This window comes from Ochlerotatus camptorhynchus, unplaced genomic scaffold, assembly GCF_037179485.1.
Source record: "Ochlerotatus camptorhynchus isolate MF236.1 unplaced genomic scaffold, CSIRO-AGI_Acam_v1.1 ptg000068l, whole genome shotgun sequence".
In the NCBI taxonomy this organism is placed as follows: domain Eukaryota; kingdom Metazoa; phylum Arthropoda; class Insecta; order Diptera; family Culicidae; genus Ochlerotatus; species Ochlerotatus camptorhynchus.
In genome coordinates this window covers 741,210-767,310 of record NW_027040558.1, presented here as the reverse complement: position 1 = coordinate 767,310, position 26,101 = coordinate 741,210, and the positions used below count along the sequence as shown (strand labels likewise).

General features: G+C 40.7%; 1 protein-coding gene and 1 pseudogene across 1 annotated transcript in view; both read right to left on the bottom strand.

Annotated features, from left to right (window-relative positions):
• The window catches only part of rdo (reduced ocelli), a 392,245-nt gene that overhangs the window by 101,487 nt on the left and 264,657 nt on the right, over window positions 1–26,101 (bottom strand). The gene's annotated exons all lie outside the window — the stretch shown is intronic.
• On the bottom strand, window positions 11,283–24,445 carry LOC135697209 (dystrophin, isoforms A/C/F/G/H-like; annotated as a pseudogene).

Here is a 26,101-nt window from a genome sequence, read left to right as displayed (position 1 = left end):
ATTTTTATTACGTTCAGAGAATTTTCGTCCCTACAGGGATCTGTATTGCGAACGTGCATAAACTGACGTTAAATGTCTATCGAATAGTTTTTGATTTTCATGGACATGAGAACCAACCCGTCTGCACCATAGGTAAGCTCAACGATTTCACCGATCGCATTTCGAACCGTACCATCGTCCAATACGATCAGATCTACCAAGCATTTTACCAACCATCGCTGGAGATAACCTGATTCGGCCGTATTGACTGCCGTATCGATAAAACTCGGTAGGCCGGTGAGGCCCGAATAGAAGCTGTTCTGAATAAGACCCGTTAGGATTTTCGCTGTGAATCGGATGAGTTGATCTGAGTTTTGTTAGTTGTGAAGTGATCTTGGTTCAGAGAATGCTTACAATATGTTTCTAACTGTTGCAAGGAACGATCCTTGAACCCGTTGGGCATCCGTTTTCCATTTCTAAATCCTTGGGTAAATCGCACACCAACATTTCTAATTTTCGAGGTTAACAATGCAGTCAATCTTAGCAACGGTTGGCAAAACGTCAACACTCAACAGTGATGCCGATTTGTATTATATCGTTTGTATCCTACTTGTCAGTGTGTGTCTAAAAAGTTCCGAACTGTGCCGATCAGTGTGGCATACTGTGTTTTGGCACAGTGTGCAGAGTTGATTACCCCTTGTGTTGACGTAGCGAAGTTTCTAATAGGAAAAATTCATCATGTGAAATTCTTCTATCATAAATCTCGCCTTGTTGTGCGCCCACCTTTGCGTGAGAGTCTGCCTTCTCATTGCCTGGGATTGAACAATGTTAGGGGATCCATACAAAGGTAATCATATATGATCTTTCGACCATCAAACTCATCTGCTCCCTTACCTTTGAAAGGAAATAAGATGAGTGCCTACCTTGTTTCATCGACCGAAAAGCCTCAATCGAATTGAGACTATCCGAGAATATGAAGTAATGGTCTATGGGCATGTCGGAAATCATCCCCAATGCGAAGTTGATTGATGCTAGCTCAGCAACATAAACGAAACAAGGTTCCTGAAGCTTCCGAAGGGCGGTTGAGTATTCATTGAAGACGCCGAAGCCAGTGGATCCATCAATGCGTGATCCATCCGTGGAAAATCTTCTATTGCAGTTGACTTGTTGGTACGCTATTATCGATCGCAATTTCCATATGAAGCTGATTGACTTCGGATCAGAGACGTTCGTACAGGAAGGGCAACTTTGTTCTACATTCTACGGCACGACCGAGTACTGCAGATCAGAAGTGTTGGCAGGCAACCGCTATTCCGGCCCGGAACTGGAAATGTGGGCTCTCGGTATGACACTGTACGTGCCATTGTTGTTGTATTTAAGAGGTTTAACGCGCCTTGAGTGGCATTTACCTCCTAGAAAGGAACGTTGTGTTACCACTAATTCAGCTCCAACCTACGCACGCAAACGTCCCTTTCGGCAGCCATCCATAGCCAAAAGCTGGCCACTGATTGGATTCGATTCTGCTTCATTTTTTTTTTTGTCGCTTTTTGCTCGGGGACATTTAGATCGCGATACGGGTTCCGGCTGTTGCTGCCACTGCTCCTGCTTCAATGCATTCCACGGGGATTTTGTGGCTCAACTTCTTTTCTGCTACTGAAGCGTTTGTCCACAACAGGTTTTTTCTTTCTCCTAAAACCCCGAAAATTGAACTGTTATTTCGGAATGATTTATTCGCCACGGACTTTTGAGGGGGACGTTCAGCAATGGGCTATATGGGTCGCGTATCGGTACTCCATACCAGAAGGCAATTGTTCAACATGGCTATCTTTTTTGTTCCGAGCGACTGTTTCGACAGTAAATATTTGCATTCCACTCGTGTTTTTGTGTGTGTGCCTGTTCTGGAACGGTAGCGCTTTTGGAAGCCTATTGTTTCGTTCCTGGTTGCGTTTGTCCAGAACTCGTCCCAAAACGGGACCCAATTGGACATATGGAAGTGCTTTTGAAGGTAAACTAATAGCAATTTTGCGGAATTTTGCGTGTGACATAAGCTGACGACCATTGATGATTCATGGCGAATACAAGTTTGATGATAAACTTTGTTCATTTTCATGTTTGTAGAACAAAGGATTCATATCTTTGATGAATCCCTGCTGACTCATCCATCTTTTCGAACGCAGCGTTGTGTAGACGCAGCAGCCAACAGGTAGATCTGAGAGCACGGAAAAAGTTCATAGCCTTAATTATTCCGCAACTTTTTATTTTTTTTATTTTCTCACAACGCCCAATAACATCAGCTGATTGAAAAAGGTCCCCATCAGGTTGGAATCGATGACATCGTTCAAATTCAAAAGTTGTTAGCAGAAAGGCATGACTAGATTGATTTTTCCAGCGTCTCGAGTAACATTTGTGTCATCAATCACGCCCACTGCCGAAGCAGAGCACGGAAGAAAGGTCGCTTTATCGGTTACTAGTCAGTCTTTTTAGAACGCAACTTTTTCGATTCCGGTGCCTACCAATCGAGCGGTTCAAGGGGGAAGAAAGAAAACGATAATCGGAAATGAATTTTCATTGGATGCCCTCGTTTACATTCCGGGAAATTGGGATGGAAAAAGGTAAACTTTCAGTTTCAGCTGGTCAGATGCTGATAACGAGGTGGCTTAAACCGGTTGGTTGGGCTGACTTGTTTTTTTGTTCAGGCATCAGTACACTTTGGTCCAATCAAACACTATTATTAGACTTTCAATATTCTTGCTGTATCAAATGTTTGAAGTTTGTCCACAGCAAGGATGCCAGATTTGATGATATCTCCTTTTCCTTTACTTAACGTCGGTCTCTGTTCCGCAATCTAGTACCAATCACCGATGTACATCGATTGCCAACCATTGACGGCAATCGAATGTGAAGGAAGGTAGCTTCCACACCTGCGTGGGATATCGCACCTATTCAACACACATGAGCCGGGACCAACTGCTTTACTTCCCTTCCGATGGAAGACGTGACCAGAGATTTTTATGCCTCAGAAAAATCCCACCGAACTCGGCTGGGATTGCACCCAGACCCATTGAAGTGATAAAGCAGTCACGCTTACCACTACACCACCGGCGCCGGCTAGATTTGATGATGTCTTCCTGCATTTTGAAGACATTTGCATTTCTGTGAAGACATTAATTTTATGCAGACATAATAAATGCTGCTTATTATTATTATTTTTTGCAGACATAATAAAGGCCGGCATTTTGAATATAAAGGGTGGAACCACAGACAAACAGGCGTAACTCTTTATTTTGGATCATCGTTTTCGCATTTAACGTTTGGTTTGAATGTTTCGTTTCCGCGAATTATTCCAAAGACCATAAGATGATCAGATGCATCATGTTCTCTGTCAAGACTTCAGGTTGATCAAAGTTTTTCTGACAATATATAACTATAAAGTAATTCATGTGTCAGATATTTTTCAGAAAGCAGGTTGAACAAGAATTATTTTATTGTCCTTCATTTGGTCATGATCCTCTCTGGATATTCTGCAATTCTTCTGGTTGATTAATGATTATCGTGTCATGTATGTATGTATGTATTTATGGTTGTATGTAAGAAGCCACCATCCTAGCTTGGGTCTTACCCTGCATGCGGCTCCACTTAACATCAAGATCAAATTTCGTAATCATTCTGAATTCAACATATTGCTGTATGAAGGGCCAAAAAGGATTGGGCGGGCCCGTAAGCAGATACACTTACGCGACACTCGCGGGAATAAATGAATCTCCTTCCAGCAATATGATCCAACAAAACGAACCACGAAATTCACAATACATGATAAGCTTTCGACGGGATGGTTTGTTTGAGAAGAGCGCTTAAAATTCATTGCAACTGTTGGAGTAAAATGCAACTATCTAAAATGACAGAACATTTCCTCCTAGACTCCGGCTGGCACTCCACTCCAATGTACAGTTACAACTTCAATGATACTCTGATGCTCCCTCCCGTCCCCGCATTTTATGAGTATACAATATAATTTTAAATATATAACATGCATTATTTGAAGTTTATTAAATGTATAGGAAATTGCAAAATATTAAAGAAAATAAGCATACAAATGTTTAATTAACGTAGATTTTAAATTTTTACAATTAAATTTTTTTTTATAATTATTATTACCCCTTAATATTTTAGTAGGCTTTAAACATTTAGCCATAGAATGACCTAACGCATCATGGAATATTTTGAAAATATCGATACTATTTTTAGCAATGAATCAATAGACCGAAAAATTTAGGTTATTTGGACATGAAACAATACTTTTGCAAGGATACTAATGAATAAATCAACAATGATTGTATATAGTGAAAACCCTGTAAGAGTAAAATTATTTGGTTATTACACTGTAATGTAAGGTTATATTAAGGCAATTTGAAATTATCTCCAATGATGCTATGCTGTTTACTTCCAGACGTATTTATATCCTGTTTGTAAATATTTGAACAATTAATTAATTATTTTGAGCAAAATAAATATAATTTCATGTAATGTATTCGTTTTCGCATTATACCAATATCGATACTTTTATGAGTTGGCTTTTAAGACAGGTTCTATGCTACTAAAACAATTTAAAAAATGGGGTTATACAATTTACATTAAAAGTTGCATGGATGTTCTTCGATTGACGCTCATGTGTTTCGTATATTTTCATCATGCTAAATATAAAATAGATAATAATTTCTTATTATTAACTGCAAATTAGATTTCATTTTGTAACAATACAATATACATCAAAAAATAATTTCTCTACACGAAGACTGCATACATTTCCTCGATGATTCCAGAGACCTCTTCTAGTGCCTTTCCTTCACTTGACCTTGTTGAATTGGCGTATAGGTAAAAATCTTGTTGTTTTTTTTTTATTAATTACTTTATTTGTACAGGCTCAATCGAATAAACTTTACAGAGCCGAGTTATCATTTTTGTTATACATTATTGATTTCTTATATTTAAAGTTAAAGGAGCTGGACCGGATACTCGCGGTTGTCTCGAGATTAGTGGGGATTTACAATTTTTTTTTGGATGGGAAAAGGGAGAGGGAGGTTTGAAATGTGGTTTACGATACAAATATTTAATTAATCCTAAAACATGAACGAATTTCTATTCATCTTGAAAACAAACATAAAAAAAAACCCACACGTACAAAATACAAACTAAACACATGGTTAATAAAACTTACAATCTAATGTTAATATTCTTAAAGTAAACATATATGAGTTTCATAAACTCCAGATCGCGTTTAGCCAAAATATCCCTAACTGGAACATTAGGTTGTCTACCTCGAGCCCGAAGGGAATCGTACAGTTCAGATCTGACTCCGCGATGCTCAGCACAAGACCAAATAATGTGATCTGCGTCCTGGTAACCTTGTCCACATTCACAGAGACTGCTGTCCTTCAGCCCAACACGGAACAAGTGAGCGTTTAACGAATAGTGATTGGACATGAGGCGAGACATCACACGAATGAAGTCTCGACCCACATCCAACCCCTTGAACCAAGAACTCTTCGACACCTTAGGGATGATCGAATATAGCCATCGTCCCAAACTCCCTTCACTCCACTTATTCTGCCAGCTGACGAGTGACTGTTGACGATAAATGAAGAAAAATTCATCGTTGGCGATTTGTCGATCGTAAATATCGCCTTCCATAGCGCCCACCTTAGCAAGTGAGTCAGCCATCTCATTGCCCGGAATCGAGCAATGAGATGGGACCCATGCAAAGGTGATGACAAAAGATCTTAAAGATAAAGCACTTAAAAGCTCTCGTATTTTCATGAGAAAATACGAGGAGTGCTTTACCGGCCTCATAGAGCGAATAGCCTCGACAGAACTGAGACTATCCGTAAAAATAAAATAATGATCTGGTGCAAGTGAGGCGATCGTTTCTAGCGTATAATGTATTGCCGCCAGCTCAGCAACATATACGGAACAAGGAGCTTGAAGCATTCGAGAGGCACTATGAAATTCGTTAAAAATACCAAAACCAGCGGACGACTCTATTAGTGATCCATCTGTGAAGAACGATCTTGCGGAATCAACTTGGCCAAACTTTGCAGCGAAAATTGACGGAGCAATCATGGAACGATGATGCTCTGGGATTCCGCGAATCTCTTGCGTCATTGATAAATCAAAATGAACAGAACTGTCGAAGTCGGAGAAGCAAACACGATAGGGATAATGCTGCGAAGGGCTGACATCCTGTGTTATGTACACGTAGTACAATGACATAAAACGAGTTTGAGGGTTTAGCTCAAGAAGCTTCTCAAAGTTTGCAATCACCAGTGGGTTCATAATTTCACAACGGGTGAGGAGCCTGAGGGATAATTCCGAAAATCGATCAGAGAGTGGCAACATGCCCGCTAACACTTCGAGACTCATCGTATGAGTCGAGTGCATGCATCCTAACGCGATACGAAGACAGCGATACTGGATCCGTTCCAGTTTGATGATGTGCGTTTTAGCCGCCGACTGGAAACAAAAACTACCGTACTCTAAAACCGATAAAATCGTTGTCCGGTACAACGTTAGAAGATCTTGCGGATGGGCTCCCCACCACGTTCCGGTAATTGTTCGGAGAAAATTGATCCTTTGTTGGCATTTCCGCTTCAGATACTCAATGTGGGATCTCCAGGTGCATTTTGAATCGAACCAGACCCCAAGATATTTGAAAGACATGGAATGAGTGATCGGTTTACCCAAAAGTTGAAGCTTCGGTTGTGCTGGGCTATGCTTCCTAGAAAAAACGACCAACTCAGTTTTCTCCGTGGAGAATTCGATACCTAGCTGGATAGCCCAAGTAGACAAATTGTCTAAGGTATCCTGTAAGGGTCCTTGCAGGTCGGCCTCTCTGGGTCCTGTCATAGACACTACTCCGTCATCTGCAAGTTGTCTCAACGTGCAGTTGTCCCTTAGACAATTGTCAATTTCTCTGACGTAGAAATTATACAAAAGGGGGCTTAAACATGAGCCCTGGGGGAGACCCATGTAACTAAATCGAGAAGCTGTAGAGTTTCCATGAGAAAAGCTCATATGTTTCTCTGACAGCAAATTGTACAAAAAGTTATTTATTAATGGAGAAAGGCCACAAGCGTGGAGTTTGTCTGAAAGGACTTCAACGGATACTGAATCAAAAGCCCCCTTGATATCCAAGAATACAGAAGCCATTTGCTCTTTTTTAGCAAAAGCCAACTGAATTTCTGTGGAAAGCAACGCGAGACAGTCGTTCGTTCCCTTGCCCCTACGGAATCCAAATTGAGTATCTGAGAGTAGGTGGTTCGTCTCAACCCATTTGTCCAAGCGAAAAAGGATCATTTTCTCCAACAATTTTCGAATGCACGATAACATCGCGATGGGACGATACGAGTTATGATCTGAAGCGGGTTTTCCAGGCTTTTTAATGGCTATAACTCTCACTTGCCTCCAATCATCCGGAACAATATTGAGCTCCAGGAACTGACAAAACAAGTTCAACATGCGCCTCTTAGCGACGTCTGGGAGGTTCTTCAACAAGTTGAACCTGATTCTATCAGCCCCCGGAGCCGAATTGCCACACGAAAGGAGCGCGAGTGAGAGTTCCAGCATTGAAAAAGGCTGGCTGATCTCGTCTACAGAATTCGTCGTTTCGCGAGGAATCATCTGTGCCGGCACGGAATCAGGACATACTTTTCGCGCGAACTTGAGAATCCAACGATCTGAGTACTCCTCGCTCTCGTTGTTCGAAGACCGGTTACGCATCCTTCGCGCCGCGTTCCAAAGCGTATTCATCGACGTTTCGCGCGATAATCCGTCCACGAATTGCCGCCAGTATCCGCGTTTCTTGGCTTTGATGAGGCTCTTGAGTTCGCGTTCAAGAGCCGAGTACGCTTCGAAATACACGGGTGTTCCACGTTTCCAGAAAAGCTTAAACGCGTCGGACTTTTTACGATAAACCTCAGTGCATTGGTGGTCCCACCAAGGGGAAGGAGGTTTCCTACGCAAAGACGTTCCTGGAACCGGCCGAGTTTGAGCTCGAAGCGCGCTGTCCAAGATCAGATTGGAGAGGAAGTTATATTCCTCCAACGGTGGAAGCCCTTCTACCGACGACACGGCTTCCTCTATCGCGGTCTTGAACGTTGTCCAATCGATATTACGGGTGAGGTCGTACGCGACGTTAACGGATTCCGACGGATTGAACCCACTGGCAATCGAAATTTTGATCGGCAAGTGATCACTACCGTGGGGATCCTGGATCACATTCCACGTGCAATCCAACGATAATGAGTTAGAGCAAAGTGTGAGGTCTAATTTACTTCCATTCGAGTATGGTCCAGCCAAACGTGTTACTTCTCCATTGTTAAGAATTGTCATATTGAAGTTATCACAGAGGTCATATATAAAAGTAGAACGGTTGTCATCATACAGTTCCCCCCAGCCTGTACCGTGGGAATTAAAATCTCCCATAATCAACCGTGGAGCAGGAAGTACTGAACATATATCTGAAAGTTGTTTTCGATTAACAACGGCTCTAGGAGGAATATAAACAGAAGCAATACAAAGGCTCTTACCTTTAATAATAGCCTGACATGCGACAACTTCAATACCTGTAAATTGTGGAAGATTCACTCTATAGAAAGAATGGCACTTTTTGATCCCCAAAAGTACCCCTCCTCCACGCGAATCCTCACGATCCAGTCGAATAATGTTAAAATCATAAAAAGGAAGATCTATATCTGAAGAGAGCCAAGTTTCACAAAGAGCAAATGCATCACAATCATTATTGTGAACTAAAAACTTAAAAGAGTCTAATTTAGGAATAAGACTTCGACAATTCCACTGTAGAATAGTGATCAAATCCCCGACCTCGTTTGGAAAATTATCCATCGAAGGAAATGATTGCTGCAATGAGGGGCCACTTCAATGTCAATTGCTTCAAGAGGGTCTTCACAGTAGGAAGCATTGCCAGAACAATGCTTTTGAGAGGATCAGAAATATTCAGGTACTTGAGAATATCGTCCACAATTTTATCAAATGAGAACAACCCAGATGAAGAAGGGGCTTCTGTTCTTAAAAATGGGACATCAGGGGTTTTGGATGTCCCCGGGAGAGGTGGAAAATCCTGGGTATAGTCAGTTCTTCTGAATCCAGGAGGAGTAGAAACTTCCTTTTTTCCACCACTCCTTGATTTGGGCAAGCTGATTTGGGGTTCTTCATTCTCAACTTTCCGCGAACGGATGCGTTTTCGTTTCCGTGCTGAAAAACAGAAAGAAGTTCCCTCCTCAGCCAAGTCAGAGTCAGTCTCGTCATCTGACAAAAGAGAAAAGGGATTTTTGTCGTTGGTCGATGGCGTGGCCGTCTTAAGCATTTCTGCAAAAGACTGCCGGGAACGTTCCTTAAGTGAGCGTTGTAATTTCTCCCCGCGTTGTTTGTACACCGGGCATGACGAGATACCATGAGGAGTTCCCTTACAGTACACGCATTTTGGTGCGGTAGCTGCACAGGTGTCATCCCCATGCTTCTCTCCGCATTTGGAACAGCGTGCCTTGCTGCCACAGTGGGAGGCCGTATGTCCCAACTGCTTACAGTTTTGGCAGTTCATGACCCGGGGAACGAACAAACGCACAGGTAGTCGAAGTTTTCCCAGCTCGATGTAGTGAGGAAGGGCTGAACCAGAAAAGGTCACACGGAACGAGTCTGTGGGGGTAAAACTCTTTTTACCCTCGCTGACAGATACTGAGCCCAGTTTTTGGACATCCAGTATCTTCACCGGAGGAAGCAAACGGTTCTTGAAACGGCCAACCGCCTGCTTCTCCAAGATCTCGGGGGTCAGACTCGCTTCGGTGACCACACCTTCGATCTCCACATCACGAGCTGGGATGTAAACTCTGTACTCGAGCGTGAAGAGCTGGGAGGCAGCAATCTCGTTAGCCTGCTTCAGGTTAGAGACGGAGACACGAAGTTTATTGTGCCTAACCTTCGTGATTTCAGTCACGGCCGAGTATCGCTTCGTCAGATCATTAGTAATTTGCATTACATTCAAAGGTTTGTTTCTGGGCTGAAAGTAGACAACCCATGGGCCAGTCGAGTCATCTGGATAGGCTCGCGATCGGGGGTTTATCTGAGCCTGTCCTTTGCCAGACTGAGACGATGAACCAGGGAGAGATGACGTACGTTTTCGACCCTTCTTGCCATCGCGTGGCAAAGTGGTGTCATCTTCCGACAAAACGTCCATTTCGTCTTGCGACAAAATGTCCATTTTGCCGTACTAGTGGAAGCGAAAAACGCTCTACCACTGAAACGATAATCACTCGGACACAATACACAAAAAAAACTACAAACACAGAACACAAACTTAAAATTTAACTGTGGGCGAAAGAGAGAAACAAGAACAAAAACTTATCTGATAATCCTATACTACTACCACCGAGCGTTTAAACGGCAGCAGCGGAGCGACGCGCAGCGTGGATGATCTTCGATCAGCGTGTGCGGGCGGTCTTCGTTGGTGTGTGCTTATGTGAGGGTCGGCACTCAGCTGAACACACGATGATAGATGAGCGGTGTAAATGCGGAGGCAGATGCTGACACTCGATGACGATGATCCGTGTGCAGGTATGCGTTACCACGCACCGATGGTGCGCAAAATGGTTGGCGAATTGGCAATCGTAAAAACAATTTTCCTTCCGATGATGCCGAAAACACACTTTCTTCTCAGAAAAAAACTCACTTTTAGTTAATTATTTAGCTGGGAAATCTAAGCGAGAAAAAACTGACAATTTAAATCAAGCGAATAGCGAGAAAACTTCCAAAATAGCGGAGCGCGAACTAAGTCGACCGTACTTCTTGCTAGGACGCAGTGGAATGAAAAATCTTGTTAATAAATATAAAAAATAGATGACTCACTCTAGGGTGTTGCAATTTCTGAAAATAATGTTATAACAAGTTAAATTAAGATGCTATCTAGCATACACCATGATATTATTTCAATAACCAATTTCAACAAACATAAGTATAATATTTTCTCCCATTGGAAACAACAAAATGATAACAAATGCATAAACCTGAAAATAATGAAAGAAATATTTACATACAATATAATTAAGCAATACAAAAACGGCCCTTTTTACATCAGCCCCACTTGTGCAGTTGTAGTTCAGCTTAATCCTTAGTACTCCAAAAGCACAGCATGAATGCAATACAATAAACAATATAATCAGAAGCTAAAAATAATAAATTTCGTCATTTCACAATTTATTAGCCATACATTTTTATTTATTTATTTTTTATTTATTTTATGTATATCCACAGTTTTCCACAATTATGTCTGCAAAATTGTTGATACTGATTGTTTCTATGTCCAATTTTTTCAGGTCAGCAGCATATTGATCGTTTTCGGTCATTTTAAGTTCTAACGCCTTAATTTCTCCATGAAATTTCATTTCTCAAAGAATATTCAATCTTATCCAACGTATTTACAACGTTCATATTCGTTACATATTCAGAATTGAAGTGATTCATGTTTTCAATAGCAATACTTTGTTTTATAATGCTATCGTTTAAAATTTGCGGAATGTTTAACCATATTTTTTTTTTCTTTATTAAAAACCTTTTAACTATTGTCATTTGGGTCTTGTGACTTTAGAGTTCATTATATAGATTCACTTTTGTTTTTCTACGTTTTTTTTTTTTGTTGTTGTTGTTGGTCTACATTGCAAATCTTCACTTTTGGTATTTTTGCTGTTCTTGGTGAACCACCGATTTTATACGTTCTGAGCCGCCGCCATGGACCGCGCTGCTTTGTATGCCTCCTTCCGACATTTGTTGATTACAATTTTTGTTAGGTTGAGTGCGATGATGAAGGTCAGCATGCCTATGATGATCCACAGCTTCGCTTCAAGCTGGGAGTGCATCTCCGTATGCACCTCCTGGTTTTCAATGACAGTAACCTGTTGGTCACCTATCTGCTTCACTTCTTGGTCCTTGGAGTCGCTGTTGCCCATGATGATGGTTGACTGGAGTTTGATGTATAACTAATGACTCTTTCCGATCGATGGGGATTTTTATAGCTGGCATTTTGGGTGACCGAGCTAATAAATGATGATGGCGCGATACGGTTTTGATGTTTCGACGATTTATTAAATTTGCTTAGCTAGCCCAGCTTGCTGGAAGAACAGTGTTATTTTTTCCATACTCTCCCTGTCGTCCGCCAGTGCTTCCCTTAAGCTTGTTGAAATTCCAATTGAAGTTCTTAGGTGATCGAGACCTGGGCAGTTTGCTATTATGTGTTTGACAGACAAATTGGAGTTGCAGAATTGGCATTTGGGTGGATTTTCCTTGTCTAGTATGTACTTGTGGGTGAGAAGAGTATGACCGATTCTAAGTCTGGTCATCATTACATCTTGTTTACGGTTGCCTGTCATGGACTGTTTGTTAGGAGTAATGACGTTTTTTATTTCACGTAGAGCGTTTCCGGTGGTATTAGTCCATTCTTCTTGCCATTTATTTAGGAATTTTTGTTTAATAAATGCCTTGGCGTCTTGTATGTCTATTGCACTTATTATTTCCGTAGTATTGAGGGATTTTTTGGCTTCCGTATCTGCCTTTTCATTTCCAATTATTCCAATATGGCTAGGGACCCAGCCAAAAGTTACACATGAATGATTGTGTGCTGCCTTATTATAGAGGTCGATGATTTCGTCTTTCCAGACGCTGGAGTTTTTTTGTTTTTCCAGTGTTGTTATTGCGCTTAGGGAGTCCGTATAAATGATATATGCTCCGGCTGTTTCCTGTTGGACAATCCATTTCAGTGCTTCAATTATGGCGAGGCTTTCTGCTGTGTATATGCTGCTCAAGTTTCTTATTCTTTTACGTATAGTTAAGCCTGCAGTCACTACGCTGTAGCCTGTTCTGCCATCTTTTTTGGATCCATCGGTATATATTGCACGATGAAATTTGTATAGAGAACTATTCCGGGTTTTGAATGCTTGAACCAGTTCTTGGGGTTTTGCATTCTCTCTGCTTAGGTGCCAGAGGTGCTTATCTATAATAATTGGTTTTCTATTCCAGGGTGCTGTTTTTGGTACCGTTAGGAACTTAATCGTGGGTAGTGTTAGGTCAATACTGTTCATCACATCAGCTGCCCTTATTTCCGGTGTGTTGGGGTCTGGGCTTCGTGATTCATTCCACATTTCTCCGGAACTGTAGCTGCTAGGATCCTCTGTGCGGGTATCGGTTTGAGGTGTGTGGGGAAAACTTTCTGGAGTTGCTCTCTTTTTGGCAAAATGTGTTACTAATCTTTGGTTGAGTAATGTTTTGAGGTTAGGGATGCCTGTCTCTGATTGAATGCTGATGATGGGACTTGTTCTGAATGCTCCACATATTACTCTTAGGCCTTCGTTATGCACTGTTTCAAGTCGTTGTATACAGGTTTTGTTGATGGATGTTATTGTTGGTGCGGCGTACAGCAACTTTTCCAATACTGTAGCCTTGTATAATTGAGTAAGTGTTTAAGTGTCACCACCCCATTGTCTGGCTGCGATGTATTTTAGAATCTGTACTCTTTGTAAACAGGATGATCTCGTTTCTTCTACATATTCTCTGAATTTTAAATGTTGATCAAAAATTACACCCAGTATTTTGTGGTGTTTTTTATGTTGAATTAATCGTCCATTCAGTATTAGGCCATCAAGGTTCGTTGGTTTTCTGCTTTTAGGGTTTCTGAAAATTATTGTTGCACTTTTTTCCGCCGAAATTTGGAATCCTGTTTTCATCTCCCAGTGGTGTATTTTGTTTAATGTGGTTTGTAATAGATGTTCTGTTATTTTGGCGTTTGTACCAGTTGCTAGAAGGATGACATCATCTGCATAGATTAGTATTGTTACTCCATCTGGGATGAAGCTGGTTATCGTGTTTATAGCAATTAAGAACAGTGTAACACTCAAGACCGATCCTTGGCATAGTCCAGTTTCCATTTCTACTTCGTCAGAGTATTGTCCATTGATTCTAACTTTGAAATGTTTTGTTTTGAGAATTTCGTGGATATAATCCAGTAATTTTCCTCCAACCCCTTTTTGGGATAGCTCGTTCAAGACTAATCGTCTCCAGGTTGTATCATAGGCCTTTTTGATGTCAAAGAAAACTGCTTGCGTAATCATTTTTTTGCTCATAGTCGTTCTACTGAATTCTTCGGTCATAGTTAGATGGTCCGTAGTCGATTTGCCTTTTCGAAAAGCATATTGATGTTCATACAGGTGGTTTTGGGACTCTAAGATATGGACCAGACGATTGTTTATCATCCTTTCAAAGATTTTGCCTAAGCAGGTATTTAGGTATATTGGTCTATAATATTTGGGTTTGATCTTTCGCCCTTGCCTTTGTAAATGGGTACTACCGTTGCTGTTTTCCAAAGGGTTGGATAGTAAGCTTCGTTCCACATCCTGTTGAAGGTATTTATAAGGATCCGTTTACAGTTATGAATGTTGTCAGGTCCTGGTGATGTTCCTTTGAGGTTTTCCATTGCTGCTTCTAGTTCAGTTTGATTGAATGGTTTGTTATACTCATCAGCTGGATTTTCAGGTACGTTTAAAGGTATTTCTTCCATTTTATTTTTATATTCAATGAATTCTTTATCATACGTTTCGTTACTAGATACAGTTTTGAAGGCCTTGGCTAGAAGGTCAGTAATTCCTTTGTTCTCGTTTGCTAACTGACCATTACATTTGATTTGTCTGATGGTTGGTTTACTGTATTTGCCCTGTATCTTTCTGAGATTGGTCCAAATTTCTTTTATAGGGGTGCTTGCTGTGAAACTATTTGCAAATTCCTCCCATGATTGTTTTTGGGCTTTGCTGATTAGGTCTCGCGCTTCCTGTCTTCTGGTCTGAAAATTTTGTAATGCGAGTTGTCTTTCTTCTCCGAGAGTATTTTTGTTTTTTAATTTTCTGAGTGTTTTTCGTCTGGCTTTGACGGCTTTTGAAACTTCAGCATTCCACCACGGGACTCTTTTTTTACCCGGGAATCCTTTTGATTTCGGTATGGATTTGTCAGCTGCTTTAATAATTTGTTTTGTAATTTCTTCAATTTGTTCTTCTACTGTTGTTCTGCTTCTAAAAAAGACTGTATTTGTAAACTGAACCCAGTCAGCTTCGTCTATTTTCCAGTTTTGTGTGCTGCTACTGATTTCTGAGTTTGCTGGCAGGGTGATCACGAGCGGAAAATGATCACTTCCCTGCATATCTTCGTGTACCTCGAAGTCTATTATTCCTGCTAAGTTGTTAGTACAGCTGATTAAGTCGATACATGATCCTTTCCCTGTTGCGTTATTTATATATGTATATTCTCCGTCATTTAACACTGTTAGATCCATTTCGTCGAATACTTCTTCTAGAACTTTCCCTTTAGCGTTAATAAATTCGCTTCCCCATAAGTAGTGGTGTGCATTCATGTCTCATAGCATGATATACGGCTTTTGTACCTTCGATAGGATTCGTACGACTTCATTTTTATCTATAACTGTGTTTGGCGGTAAGTATACGTTTATTACAGTGGCGTTAATGGGATGTTCTACTTTAACAGCAGTTATTTCCATCTGTGTGTCGATTGCTATTTCTTTATAATCTATACCTTCTTTGATGGCAGTTATTATTCCTCCGGCTGCTCTGTTATTGGTTTGCCTTTTTCGGTGTATTACATTGTATCCTCCAATGGTTGCCAGTGCGTCAGTTTTACACATGGTTTCTTGTAAACATATTATTAGTGGTTCAAATTCATTGTTTAGCATTGTTAGCTCCTGTTTACTGGTGCGTAATCCTTGAATATTCCTGTTATGATACTTGTTTTTTTGGGTCTTTGCATTTTATTTTTTTTTTTTTGAGGGGTTACCTGCTGTTTACTCTGTGTCTTGTATTAATTTGTTCGCAGTGTTGTTCATCGCTTTGATCCTCTTCTTCCGATATTTGTTGAACTTCCATGTCACTATTTTCCTCTTGTTCAATTTGTTTACCTTCTTTGCCTCGCTTACTTCCTCGTTTCCTAGGTGGGGAGGCCCCGATACTTTCATGTTGCTTGGTTTTTCGACTGCTTTTGTAGTCCCCGTAATCGGCGTATAGTTTAGGTTTTTTTTGAAGTTTTTGAATAGTCAAATCTTGGGCTTTATTTTGATCCTCAAGTTCTGCCCTTTTTTCATGCTCAGCTTGATATTGATCTTTTCTAACTCCATTTTGTACTCGTTCATCTGTTTTTCCATTTTTTTGAAGTGATTTTTGTATTGGTCCAACCTTTCCTTCTCTTTTTCATCTCGTTTCTTCAATTCAGCGAGAAACCATTCTTTCCTCTTCTTCAATGTATCTTCAAATTTGGTCTCCAGATTCTTCTTAAGCACTTCAGTGTAATCATTTTTTTTCCCGTTTTTTCCACTTTTTGTTTTGCTTCTATGTATGTTAGGTTCTGATCAACCTTGATCTTCATTATGGTACTTTCCCTTTTCCATACTGGACAGCTGTTACTTGTAGGCCGGTGTTGTTGTTGTTGTTGCTCTTTGTCAGCACAATTTATGCATTGGGGAGTATTGTCACATGAATCCCCATGGAACGATTTACTGCAGTTGTAGCACCTTTTTTCTCCTTTGCACGCTTTGCCGATGTGTCCGAATTGAAAACACTGAAAGCATCGCATTGGCCGAGGGTAAAACGGCCTAGTAGCAATTCGTACGAAGCCTACCTTAACATACTTGGGGGCATTTACACTGTTGAACGTTATGATGAACGAGTTTCTTGCACTTACCACGCCGTTGCGCTTCGTTTTAATCTGTTCTACCTTTGTCACGTTTTGATTTTTTAGCACTTCAAGCATTTCTTCTTCCGTAACTACGTAAGGGTCGCGGTTCGTGATAACTTTTCTGCACGAGTTTAGTGTTCTGTGTTCGTAGATCTTAACGTTTATATCACTAGAGATAGTTTTTAGCTTAAGCAGAGCTTGAGCTTGTCTATCGTTCTTCGTCTTGATTAGACATTTACCCTCCTTTTTTCTTCTTATTTGTTCGACATTGTCACCACCGCACCAGGTTTGAATTGTTTTTTCAATGATTATAGGTGAAACCTTTTCAAGAGTTTCGCCTTCATCAACTCTTTCGATCACTAAAAACTTCCCGGAGAATCTTTGCTGACCGAGTGCTGGGAAGTCTTCCACTGGGGCCGCCTGTATGGGGCATTGCCTTTCTTGCCCTCTATTTACTGTGCAGCAAAACTTGCTTGGTCTGGCAAAAAGGAACGAAAAATGCACTTCGTCGGTCCACACACTTCACAAGCAATCAGCACCGATATGCAATTTGATGCTCTATAGAGCTATTTATGCATACGTCCGATCGCGGCGACTTACAAACTCGGTGTTAACCATATTGTTATCAACTGAGAAAACTTACTAACGTTATCTAGTTTTGTAAGTATTTCACCATAGTCTTCATCGATTTGCTTATTGTATATTGTTTTTAAGGAATGCATTTTGTCCAAGTTTTGATGCATACTTTCAAGATTAAAATACACCATTGGAAGCTGCTGTATCTGCTCAACCAATTCCTGCACGTATTGAATTTGATCACTGCCTCCATGGTAGTTTCTTTTGTCAATTATCAATCGGTTTATGGCATTTCTCATATCGTTCCAACTTTCTACAAATAGGTCAAAATCCTGCTTCCTATCGCTCCAATTTTCTCCAGCATTCGACTGTAATACTTGACGGTTTTCCTCGATTTCATCATTGAATGAGTTCATACCGGATAGTCTCTTTTCAAGGTCCTCTGCCGTAATCATGCTGAAATTTTGCTGATACCAATCACGCGTGTCTGCCAATATTAATTTAAAACCAGTTACGCTTCTGCTGAATTTATCTATCACCACAAGTCCCTGTAGTTCTATGCTGAGTTCGTCCAATTGCGATTTCAATAAATCAATAAGATCACCTATTTCAACGAGTTGTCGATTCTCAATTTCCAGATCCACATTTGGAAGTTGTTTGCATTGGTCCAATATTTCCTTTGCCTCACAATAGTCTTCCTTTCGATCATCAAGAGTCGATTCTACCTGTTCCAGAAGCGTTAGTCTTTGTTTCAAATCAACGGTCTAGAATTCGTCCAGCTTATAAAAACACTCATCCACTGTACTCTTCATTTCATACATTAACTCATTCAATTGCACAACCATTTCAGGTTGTTCAATTTTACGCTTTTTCTCCGATTGTGGTGAATATTCGGAACTATCCAAATTGTCCATGCAAATTTCACTTCTATCAACAATGGCCTGGGTCTCCTCATGCATTTTAATCTGAAAATCTTCCCATGAATTAGGTTTCATGAGTTTGCTTTTGTGTTCATCACTGGTTGACACTGCTGGAATTTGAAAACCCATGTTCTCAACACGAGCCTCTTGGGCCTCCAAAATTTGTGATAACGCATCACACATGTCATTCAAGTGTTCTACCTTCGCAAGAATATTCAACGAAGAATATCCTTCATCACTAAGTGACTGAGTCGAATTTTCCAATTCTTGCAAACAGCTGGTAAGGGCATGTACATCATGCTTGCAGTATTGTAGGCACTTAATTCGTTCCATCATAGTGCCCATCTCTACAGACTCGTTCATTTCCATTTTCTTAAGATTGTATTCTCGGGACTCGATCCAACGACATATGATACGATATTGTTCAGAAAGCTTGGTCCACCGCTGATTAAGACTTTGCAATTTTCCCCATCTGTTCGCTATTCACGTTATAAGGTGTGACCAACGCTCTTCCAGAACAGATAATTTGTCTTCTAAATCACTGAAGTTATCCGAATCAATGATAATAACCAAATTACTGAGACTATCGACTAGCTTTTCTTGTGCTTCCATGTCATTTTGCAAGACTTTATGCTGCTCAAGTTGAGCTTTCAGTTCAACTGGAGTCGGACCTACGTCTGACATATGCGAGATTCTATCCTCGATCATAGTTAGAAAGTTTTTCAGTTCTTCAACCTTATGCATTTGCAGTGATGCCAAGGGGGAGAGGTAGCTCATCGATTCGCCTCCTAGCATCGTGCTATAAGGTACCAGGCGATAACCAGGGTAGTTGATCGATAGCTCGATGACGTCATTTCGTTGGCGTCTGCAATGGGAAATTCTCATAGCAGGCGTTGACGATGGGACGTTGTCGAGTTGTTGAATAGCAACTATCGTGGTAACTCACCGATTACCTGTCGATCTGCCAAATTTGGAAAGATGTCTGCATTGAATTGTCTCATATAATAATATTCCGCCCACTATATCACAAGAAATTGCGAGTAGCTGAGTGGAATGGAGAAAAGTTAAGCATTGGGTACAGGACCAAGTCTCCCCTGGGTGGTGCCAAAAGATGAGCGCAATAGAATCATCACGGAATGAGACTATTGCATAGCTGGGTAGTCAAAGTCTTCCATTCGTTAGTCATTTCAGGTGGATTAGAGCAGGTTTCGATGGGCGTTGGCCAGATTTGGATTTTTCAGATGTAATCCTGGATAGGATCCTGTCATTGAACGTCGCGTGAAAGTGGAACTTAATGAAGGCCTAAGTACTTTTTCGTAGTTTTTAGTTTTCGGATTTGAAAGAGCGTCGGTTACAGTGGCTTGCTTACTGAGCAGAAAAACGCGGTCCCAGGTCCTTACATATCAAAGAGATTTATGGTAAAATCGCTTGTGTATCGTGTATTTGCGAAACTCGTTGTTGTCGTTGGTTCCGGGTTTAAATGGATACACAAATTTGAGCAACGGTATTATGTGATATGAGGGGCTCGGTGGCCTTAGAGCAACCGTTTTTGCTTACTGAGCAGAACATCATGAGTCTAATCTCAGGCCCATCCACATTCAAGATTCGTCAATCGTTTTATTTGTTAATATGACTACATGGTAATAACAGCAACTCGGTGATTAAAAAGGTGCTCGTTTGCCTAGTGGCAAACGTTTTTGCTTACTGAGCAGAAGACCGTGGGTTTAGTCCCAAGCTCCTTCGCGTTATATGATCGTTAGGACATCAATTCAGCTTATCGTTTACCAAAACGAACCCTGCTGCAAACCCAACCCTCTTATCCAACATCCCAGTGATTCCTCGTGGAAGTGCAGAGGTGTTCTCGGCTTCCATCAAAGCGAGTGTCATGTCAACACAATCCTTCCCATTCCTTTCTTGACCTGTGTTCGGGCGCGGCTGGCGCTGGTATTGCCTAATTTAAGATCACCAGTTTTTACACATTGAGGATGATTGCTAGTCCCAAGCATCGTCTATTGGTTCTCTGTGTAATTACAGCTGATCTGGCAGTAACAGAGTAGCAACCGTGGGCGGTCAATCAAGCTCAAGCTCAAGCAAGCTCAAGCTCAAGCAAGCTTATGCATTTGCAGTGATGCCAACTTTTTATGAATTTTCGCCTGTCTTTCTAGTGCGTTAACGCGCAACATCTCCCAGCGTTCGTTCAACAGAAACAATTGTTTTTTGATCTCATTTTGGCCTTCCTGGTCTAGACCATGTGACCCGGGACTTACATGCGATTCGTTTAACAGTCTTGAACCTTCATCGAGTGCCCCACATACAAAGGTGTGATATTCAGACAGTTTAGCCATAAAGTCTTCGTGATCATGAAATTGTGTCTTGGCTTCCGTTAGTCATTGTGCTTCGACCATTTCCTTCGAGAATAGTTCTTCCGCTTCTAGCAACGTAGTTAGAACTTCTTCCACTGCTGTCTGATAACCACTAAATTCAACTGAAAAATTCGTTGCGGTAGACACTGGTCGAGAGGATTTCGGTTCCCAATAGAATGAATCCGTTTTACCTGGTAAAGAAACTGGATCACTTAGCTTAAGAATTGAACCTGTAATTTCGGTGTGTTCTATTCTCTGAACTATTGGCTTAGATTGTGACAACATTTTAACCTTGTTTTCTCTATTAAAGATGCGTAAATAATCAATTGACTTGGCTAGGGATACTTCCTCCAGATGTGTCAAGTTCCCAACATGTGGCATCAATTCTTCATATGTTGGAATTGGATCACTTTGATTTAGATTATTGTTCTTATTGTCCTCGTCCGTTAGGTCTTCGAATTCATTTTCACTCAGTAGTTGAATTTCTTCCATACTTTCTACATGCTGTGCCAAATGCTGAACACTTCCATGGTGTTCTTGCCTCCTTGAATCGATGGCATTGTATTTATAAGCACATCACATACATTAGTATAGTTTTTTATCGGGCTTGTTCGTATTGACATCTTCCGGATCAAGCAGCTGTTCTATTCCTAAATGCCGATTGGCTAAATCAAACGCCATACGTAGCCTGGCGATTGGATGTCTTTTAAGCGCTACCTGTACATCAAACGAATCAAATGCTTCAGCAAGGATAGCCAGAAATGCCAATCCATCTGACCAACTAGAGGAAAAATCATTGACGCGTTCATCTAGATAAAATTGATAAATAGCAGTTTTTTTTGCGATGGGCCCAATCTTAGATCCATAGGCCAACGTTAGAAACATTTGCCCTATCTCACGTTAAACCAACTTTAAAAAATAAGATGAGGTGGGTTTTTGAAAAAAAAAACTTATTGCCCCATTTAAATTAATTATTTTTTAAAATGCAGAGATAATCTCTGTTGCTTTGAAGTTTGAAATGTACTTTATTCGAAAATAATGCCACATCGTAATACATACCGAACTCAGTTTTTATGAACCCAGTTTTACTAAACCTGGTTTTACCGAACCTGGTTTTACCGAACCTGGTTTTACCGAACCTGGTTTTACCGAACCTGGTTTTACCGAACCTGGTTTTACCGAACCTGGTTTTACCGAACCTGGTTTTACCGAACCTGGTTTTACCGAACCCGGTTTTAACGAACCCGGTTTTACCGAACCTGGTTTTACCGAACCCGGTTTTACCCAACCCGGTTTAACCGAACTCGGTTTTTTTACCCGATCTTACAGAACCTGGTTTTTTACTGAATCCGGTTTTACCAAACCCGGTTTTACCAAACCCGGTTTTACCAAACCCGGTTTTACCAAACCCGGTTTTACCAAACCCGGTTTTACCAAACCCGATTTTACCGAACCCGGTCCTACAGAACCCGGTTTTTTACTGAATCCGATTTTACAGAATCCGGTTTTACCGAACCCGGTTTTATCGAACCCGGTTTTACCGAACCAGGTTTTACCGAACCAGGTTTTACCGAGCCCGGTCCTACAGAACCAGGCTTTTTACTGAGAACCCGGTGTTACCGGATCCGGTTTTACCGGTAATTTTTGTATCCAATGATTGGTGATTATTACAGTAATACCCCGATTTCGTCAGCCCCTTCGCGCATCAAAATTTTATTTCTCATTTATTTCACATCACCGTTGTTCCAAATTTTCTCATTCCTCTTCAAGTATGATGTTTAAGGTAAACTTTGGTGCCATTAAGACCAAATGATGAAAATTCACCTGGGATTCATAGCAAATAAGATATGATTTTCAAAAATCGGGATACGAAAAACTAGTCATTACTGTGGTTTAATAAGAGCTATTTGAGGTTGACTTTAATTCAGATGGACACTTATAATCTATAAGCATAAAATTAAATCAATCAAAAAATCTTGTTTTAGGTTATTTCACTTGGCATGGGTCTGACGGATTTTTGCTGGCTATTGCTAGAAACTGCCATAGGCTGTTAAGAAAGATTGTTTTGAATCCACTCCTCTCTTATTCTAGAGCAGTGGCTATCAAGCTTCTCCGTGTTCAGTTCAAGGGGTGAGGGTGGTAAATATCGTACTTGAGTGCAGAGTTTTAACCAAACAATGCACTTATCAAATGGGCTGCATTAGGATTTCATCTACTTTCCTGACTTTAATTAGTTAAGGTATTGCCGAAGCTGGCAATTCCCCTATAGGTGATCATTATTCGTTACATTAAACATACAAAGTCAAACTTAATCTTATGCGACCATTCCCGCTCAAACCCATTTTTTTTTGGAAAAAAAAATCGGAGAGCATTGTTTGATCGTTACACAAACGAAACCCGTTCCACTTTCATCTTATTATCCCCGCTTATCCCCGTTTCAAAGAACTTGATAATCCTTCGCCTTTTGCCAGCATACCTTCCCGTATTGTGGATTCAAGCATTATTCTGTGCAGAGTAATAAACCGAAAGATATTTTTCGAGATGGGTGCTCTTCTCTTATTCAATTGTACTTCAACAAGCTCAACTTTTTCTATTTACATTCCGTCAGCACAAGAAACTGCCATCGTCTTAAGAGATAGATAAAGGTCCTTTTTGTCCATTGCGCGGGTGGGTGCTCTTTTCTTTCTCAGTTTTTCTCACAATTTATGTGCTCGGTACCATCGCGTACACGGCGAATGAGAACGACCCAAATTTGAGTTTCGTTCACTCATAATCGCCAAAAGTGCAGGTACGCAGCGATGAGTAAATTTCCCTCATTGTTTCCTGTGGAAAACCTCAAAAATCTGCCGGAAAATTAGGGAAATTCACGAAAACTTTACTCATTCCAGGGGTTGTACCAACTGAGAAAAACCTGGAAAAACATGCGGTAAATTTACTCATCGCTGAACTCCTGCACTATATGTGATTTATGAGTTAACCAAACTCAAATTTGAGTCGTTCTCATTTGCCGTGTAGAACATTCCGGTTGACAATCGCACACAAATTAATATTGTTTTCCAACTCGCCTGACTGGCTGAGAAGTCATTGAACCAATGGTCGTCGGATGATACGGTACAAACAACGTAAAGTGGACTCTATAGCGGGGGAAAATCCAATCAACTGTTGCGGTAGCGCTTTGATTGCAGGTTCCGAGCTCCAAAAACAGCAGTGGAAATCGCAACCGAGTGGTGCTTCAGATGCATACTCATCATTTTTTTTTCTGTTTGCAGTTTTCCGTCATGGACGATGATTGACAATCCATCCCATTTCGGTCAGTTTTCCGCTATGCGTTTACAGTTTAACTTTTTTTTGTGAGGATGCAGTCAACTCACCCGTAATCGATATTCTCTACATCTCCAGGCTATCACAATCACTTGGTCCGAATAAAAAATAACGCTCCTCTGTAACTTAATTAGTTTCCAAATTTAATGCACCTTCGATATCAAGTTAGAGAGAGAGTTGACTGTATTTGTGAATGATTCGGTAAACTGTGAAGCGAGTGATGCAAAGCAGAACATGATAGAAGGAAAATTGATTTTCAGAAAAATAAATATTGAGGAAGGGAAGAAGGGGATTGCTTGATTTCCGGTAGGTTGATGGTTTGTACAATTTGACAAGGGGTACATTTGGATGCGATTAAATGTTTCATCTTCATTCTAGCTTTTGTTGTCGAATGGTAATAAAATCGCATTAATACCTAGTTTTTGGAATAGCAACGGAACTGTTGAACAATGATTCTTGATTTGTACCGGTCAGATCCGAGGAGGACATCATGTTTGGCATGTCTAGTTCACTTTGAGTCCGAACAATGATATTTGCCCGAAAACCACAAGAATAAATTTTCCCCAGAATTGACCATTTCCCAGAAAGGATAAATCCATTTTTTTTCCTTGATTTGTTTTCCGTGCTTTTTTTTAGCGGCGCCGGTGGTGTAGTGGTAAGCGTGATTACCTCTCACCCCAGTCGGCGCCACCGGGATGTTCTGAGGTATAACATTTCTGATCACGCCTTCCTTTCTTCCTAGGTTATGAAAGGGAAGTAAAGCCGTTCCCGGTTCATGAGTTGATGGGTCGATACGTAGGGTCCAGGTATGGAAGCTGCCTCTCTGGCGTCGGTAGCATTGGTGCTCAGCACGGAAAACAAGCTCGACGGAAAACAAATCAAGAAAACAAAAGAAAAATTACACAGATGCGTTTTTTCAACTTTAGTTCATTTGAAATTATTTAAAGTTCCTAGTCCTATCATGCATATTTAGAGAATGCTCACATTGGTAAGATTGGTTTGTTTGAAATTAACCATTTTATCAAGCTTCTGCATTCATTTTACATCAGATATCACTGCTGTTGTTTGTGGTGACAGCTATCGGAAACTACGCATAATCTGTTTTCCGTTAATTGTTCATAGATGACAGTGCAGTGCAAAACATATCTGGTACCTCTTAATGTGCATTTAAACTAAAATCATTTTGCAAAAAAATACTTTATAAGCCTCACCCCTGACAGGATTTCCAACCGTTTTTTTATTAATGGGGCGGGGCAGAAAATATTTTTTGTGCAAAATATGTAGAAAAGGAAGAACTTTGCCCACACGAATTGCCGGCGAAAAAGTGACGTCATTTGACATTGAGCGACTTGAAGACTGATCGTTCGCCCTTTGTCCGGGATGCGGACAAAAGGCGACTCGCCCCGCTAGAGTAATTTCATCCGCCGGGCGACCAAATGGCGCTCCGGGATGCGGACGAAGGGCGGCTCGCCCCACTAGAGTAATTTCATCCGCCGGGCGACCAATTGGCGGATGGAACTTAGCAATTTTTTTGTGATTTTTTCGCGTCGGCTGATTGCGTGGTCAGTCATGTTTTCATTTCGTTCGTGTCAGGTGCTTTTTTTTATCCGGGTCGCAAAATTGGCCTCCGATGGCCATCTTCGGAAGATATTGGTCTTCCGACGGGACCAGCTTCAGTTGAAGTTTATATGCAAGGTAAGCAACAGCTTTAAATTTAAAAGAAAAAAAAATCTTGATAATTTTTTCAAATATTTTTTTCAGCCAGCTGCTTCCAATGGATTAAGGGAGGTGGAGCTGAAATAAACTCGCGGAGATTATTGGACAGTAAGTATTGAAGTGTTTATTATATTAAATGTATATATTTATCAAAAATTGATCCGCTGTAGGAGTTAAGCATCCTTACTGATGCAACGCATCAATAAGGATGTTCAACTCAGTCGGATTCCTCAAGCGGATAAATTTTGATGTAATTATTTATCAAAATAGATCCGCTGGAGGAATCTGGCTGAGTCTAACATTCTAACAATTTATCCAGCGGTTCAATTTTGAAAAATAACTAAAATTCTAACAGCATTGTGATTCTCTAGGTTCGAAGACAGATCCCGATATGGAATCCTGATGCCGTATCGCGACCGATAACCGATGCTGGATCCGAAA